The sequence below is a fragment of the Arctopsyche grandis genome, chromosome 6 (genome assembly GCF_051622035.1).
Source record: "Arctopsyche grandis isolate Sample6627 chromosome 6, ASM5162203v2, whole genome shotgun sequence".
NCBI lineage: Eukaryota > Metazoa > Arthropoda > Insecta > Trichoptera > Hydropsychidae > Arctopsyche > Arctopsyche grandis.
This window is the reverse complement of record NC_135360.1, coordinates 24224743-24230742: the sequence shown is the minus strand read 5'-3', so window position 1 is coordinate 24230742 and position 6000 is coordinate 24224743.

Sequence of the window (6000 nt, the reverse complement as noted above, 5' to 3'; positions counted from 1 at the left end):
CTAAATAATTCTAGTTGGAAATGTTGTCGAAATTTTCAGCGTGGCGGGCTTTCAACAGAAAAGACGTCAGCACACAAAGGGTTAAACGCACGTCCTAGCTTAAGACTTCTTGCGGAAATAAAATAACCAAAGTCAAAGACTATTATTTTCATTGTTAATAATTTTATACGTTGGCAAGAAAAGTCCATCTTACTAAAAGCATTCAAGTTGGAGTCAGAGTCGAATCATAACAAAATATGCCAAGACCCATGCGATGATATTTCATCGGATACAACAATATTGGTGTTATAATCTTCACTTATCACAGAATTTAAAATGTTCTTACATTTCTAGCTCAAACAAATTCAAATCAAATAGTCAGATACCTTGAGAAGTCATACACCAATATTTGCTATACTTAGTATACCAAAAATTGAGAATTTATTAAATTAAATATTCCAAAAAACAAACCTGAACGTAATTCTGTAGCCATCACAATAAGAACACCATTGGTCGACAATAGGAAACAATAGCGTAAAGAGGCTACTCCCATTTAATAATTAAATTAAAGAACGAAAAGAAATCCTACTGACTTTTAATTAAAAAAAAACTTCCAATTCCAACCACCAATCAAAATGTGTAACATACATTTAGAATATGACCATTTAAAACTAAGTTAGAAAAATTCATTACATTATACAGTACTAGCTCTAAATTCACTACCTATCAATTATGTCTTCTATTTCATTTCAGTTAAGAGCTCACACTAATCAATACTGATTCTATTCTATATTTTGCTTGGCATCGAACAAAATGCAAGTAATTTTGAATTACATCGACACATCGCTCATTTTAAATAACATTTTGCGTAGATTGTGCTGCGTAGCTCCAATAATCTTTAATAAAAATGAAATGACTCTCATCGGAGTAAAATCAAAGTGCCTTGCATTACTAATTATAGTAACAATAACATTCTGGTCATTCTCATTGCTTGAAAACGTGTACAAAACTAGACTAAAATCATTTAACTCATTTTTATGCATTATTAACATATTATGCAGATTAAATTTGATATTTTGCGCATTGTCAGCATGGTTTACAGGCACTTTCATAAATGGAAGACAAACTATTTTACTGACTATCAACTTCAATAAAATTGATTCATATTTGAATATTCATCCCACGAAGCAAATGAAACTAATACATTTTAAAACATTGATATATACGTTACTTACATTATTATATCTGATCGTACATCGCTTGTTGGATGTTATTTTATGGAAAACATTTTTATTCCATTTTTCTGAAAATTTTAGTGTATTTTCCACGAGTTTGGTGGTGATAGAACTGTATACTAATGTTAACTTTATTTTATGTCGTTTACATATCATAAATAAGAGTTTAATGTATAAATATAAATTAAATCGAAACAGTAAAAACGAAGACCAAAATGAAAATGGAAATACTAGTATTCAAAACTTTACAAAAGCATACAATCTATTGGGTGATAATCTCGATATAGCAGTTAAAATGGTAAATTTACAGGTAAATTGCTTTTGAAACGTTTTTATCTAAATATACTATAGGTACATACATTGAGCAACCATAAAAAAAAATACAAAAATAAGTTCGACACACGGAATTTGAATATGATAATGATTTTTGTTGGTTCACTTTCGTTTATATGATACTAGTGTTGTACCCGATGAGATATTATCGCATGGGTGTTGGCATATTAAGTTATTAAATAAAAATAAATTGTTTGATCAGTGACACAAAAATTATTAATCGACATTTTTAGCACTCACGAATCCAATTCAATTATTATCACATGTCAATTTCGACATACATATGTACATACTACTCATTAATAATCGATTAGTAACTGTTCAGTGGACTTCAAATAAGATGCAAGTCATTTTGGAAGACACAGATATATTACTCAATTTGATCAACATCATACAAAGATGTTTTTGCATAACTCCAATAATTCTGTATAAAAATAAAGTGACACTTTTAGGAAATAAATCAAAATGTATTGTACTACTCATAATACTAACGATAACATTCAAATCTATCATACCACTGGCAAATACATACAAAATCAAACTTAAAACTTTAAGTTTATTTTTGTGCATGATAAACTTGTTCATTCGTTTGGGGAATATAATTTGTGCAACATCAGCATGGATAACAGGCACATTCCTAAATGGAGAACGAATCATTAAATTAATAATCAATTGCAAAAAAATACGTAAATATTTAAACATTCATTATTCAAAACAATTGAAACTAATATATTTTAGAGCATTTATATTTTACATTATTGGCCTCTCATTCAATGTCCTTCACTATTTTTATGATGTAATTTACTGGCGAAAATCTAAATTCCAATTAGCTGAATATTATACTATTTTAACACTTAGTTCTGTAATAATAGAATTATATATTCATATCAATGTAATAATACAATACATAAAATCTATAAATAAAATTTTGATTCACAAGTACAATACTAACAAATGCAAATATGTACAAATAAATAAACATAAAAATGCAAGTGGTAATATTAGCATGCAAAGCTTAACAAAAGCATACAACCTTTTAGGTGATAACGTAAATATTACACTGAAAATGTTGAATTTACAGGTAAATGTTGAGTTTCCTGTAGAACGAATGTCCTTTTAACTATTTTCATATAAACCATGTAACGAATAAACAATATACATTGGCCATATATAGATATTATACAAATATAAGCGAAATTTCAGATTGCACTGGGTTTAATACTCGGATTCGCCGTCATCGTGTTGAACATTACCATATTATCCAAACCTTCCTACAAAACATACAGTGTAAGTCCAGTTTTCAAAATTAAGTGGTTATTTTTATATTTAAAAATAGACATTAAAAAATATAGATATTTCAGAGTTGGGCAGGTATTATTGGGATATTCACCTGGTGTTTGTACGTCGCACTCTACGCAGTGGCAATCATTATCATGTCTGAGAATATGAAGAAACACGTCTTAAGAACGAAAGTTCTAATTTATAAACTATACCTTCAAAAGAACTCCGGTAAATATCAGACTATTCTTGATATTGGTTAATTATGTACTTTTCAAACGAATATTTTTTCCAGGTATTCCAAAACAACAATTGATCACACTGAGACAACTGCTACACAAAAAAAAATTTGAAGTTGCTCTCTTCAACAGTTTTCCTCTCGATAACACGTTTCTGCAGTCATATATCGCAACGGTAGCATCTTATACTATAATACTAATACAAATGAATTAAACTTACCATGGTCAACTACATACATACTCCAAAAAGACTTTTCATGGCTTAATATCTTATCAATGTAATCTGTCTTTCTATCCTCCTTATTTAAAACATATTTACAAAGTTACGACTAATTTCGAACTATTTACATACATGTATCAATAATTGATTTGTGATAACATTAAAAATGACTTAATTATTTCCTTTACATATCGGTAGACCGGGACATGTCGCAGCTTATATCTCAGATATCACTATAGATTTTTAGTCTTAATGTGGATTAATTGGAATTTGTTTATTGTAACTAAAATCATTAATTTTGTACCTTCAATCATTCAATTCCCAAAACATGTCTTGTCTGTCATCTCGACCAATTGTGGCAGCCCTACCTTATATGCAATAGCCGAAGCTGCAGCGTTAGCAAGATGCAGGGTTATGAAGTCGGATCAAATTTACCGACTCCAGCTTTTTGACTCTTGACTCCAACTTGAATGCTTTTAGTAAGATGGACTTTTCTTGCCAACATATAAAATTATTAACAATGAAAATAATAGCGATATTCGAAATATAAAAAAATCGCTAAAAATTGACATGTTACCCAATTTATCGAATTATTGGTAATGAAATAGTTATAAATAAAAAGTAACTGCATTCATAGTATATGTATATTAATTTCTTACACAAACATATCATTTTAATAAAAAAAGTAATTCGGTTTTTGCCACAACACATCAAAATACGTGCAAATCAACAGTTTTATTTATTTTATTAATGTCATTTTTATAAAGAAATCATTAAATTTAATATTATTAGTGGATTTACTTCAATACTATTGGAGCCTAGTTAACACATACAATAAAGAAAATAATAAAAAGGAGTCGGAGTCGGTTGAGGTGATTTCAGCTCCACAGCCGTGGTAAGATGTATTAATTAGTAAGAGTTCGTAGTTAAGTTTGTTTCATTCAATAATAGTTATAATAGCCAGCAGTATGGCTTAGTGGTTGCATTTATGTTTAGCACTGAGAGGTTACCGGGTTCGATCCTGTGCTTATCTTTAATAATGCAGGTCAGATTGGATATTTGTGACTCCAAGTCGATCGTTTCTTATCAGAATTTGCCAATTCATCTGATTTCATTGTTGAAACGGTTCCTCCATCAAATTGGCAAAAATCATCCTAGCCGCCGTCACAAATATCTGAATTTTGATTTATGTACAATATGTAAAAATTTATGTACAAGTCTAAATCCATAGATGTCGTCGTACGGATTAATTAATTGTTAATTTCATGTTCTTCAGCCTCTCGAAATACAGCGATTTATGTAATAAAAATGCTGCAATGTTTGTAATTGTTTAGGAAGGCGCATTAGAGTCTACCTGTTAGGCCTTGCTGGTATATATCCATGTAAAAATAAAAATATTGTATAACACATTCGCTCACCTGATACGTTTTCGCAGATAAAAATATGCGGTTACACGACAATTGGTGCAAGTCCAAAATGTTCAACGACAAAATGTACCCGAAAATTAGTGCACTGACAAAATGTACCCGCGACAAAATGTACCCGCGACAAAATGTACCCGCGACAAAATGTACCCGCGACAAAATGTTTAAGCGACAAAATGTTCAAAAATGTTCAAAATGTTCAACCGTATCCAATATTTTCTTATTTAAATTGAAAAAAAAAACTTTCTGAGCGTATGAACTCCAGATTACATTGCATTAGTTTATATGGCAGGGCTTCTCAACCGTCTCCAAAATTTTCTTTATTTCAAATGAATAATTTACTTTTTATCGTACACATCGCGGGCGTTATTAAATTAGTATAAATGACAGGGGTTCTCAACCGTATCCAATATTTACGTATTTAAATTGAAAAAAAAAACTTTCTGAGCGTATGAACTGCAGATTACATTGCATTAGTTTATATGGCAGGGCTTCTCAACCGTCTCCAAAATTTTCTTTATTTCAAATGAATAATTTACTTTTTATCGTACACATCGCGGGCGTTATTAAATTAGTATAAATGACAGGGGTTCTCAACCGTATCCAATATTTACGTATTTAAATTGAAAAAAAAAACTTTCTGAGCGTATGAACTGCAGATTACATTGCATTAGTTTATATGGCAGGGCTTCTCAACCGTCTCCAAAATTTTCTTTATTTCAAATGAATAATTTACTTTTTATCGTACACATCGCGGGCGTTATTAAATTAGTATAAATGACAGGGGTTCTCAACCGTATCCAATATTTACGTATTTAAATTGAAAAAAAAAACTTTCCGAGCGTATGAACTGCAGATTACATTGCATTAGTTTATATGGCAGGGCTTCTCAACCGTCTCCAAAATTTACTTTATTTCAAATGAATAATTTACTTTTTATCGTACACATCGCGGGCGTTATTAAATTAGTATAAATGTCAGGGGTTCTCAACCGTATCCAATATTTTCTTACTTAAATTGAAAAAAAAAACTTTCTGAGCGTATGAACTGCAGATTACATTGCATTAGTTTATATGGCAGGGCTTCTCAACCGTAATATAAAATCTTATAATGAAAATAAATAAATAAAAGCCAAAATTACAAATCTTTTCTTCATATGAAATAAGTTGTATTCAGTTGAAAACAAAACAAAAATCATTTAAACATAATATGAGCATACAAAATAGATAAAGAAAAAAGATCATCATTTGACATGTATTTTTAAAATCATTTTTAAATTTTTTACTTAATTT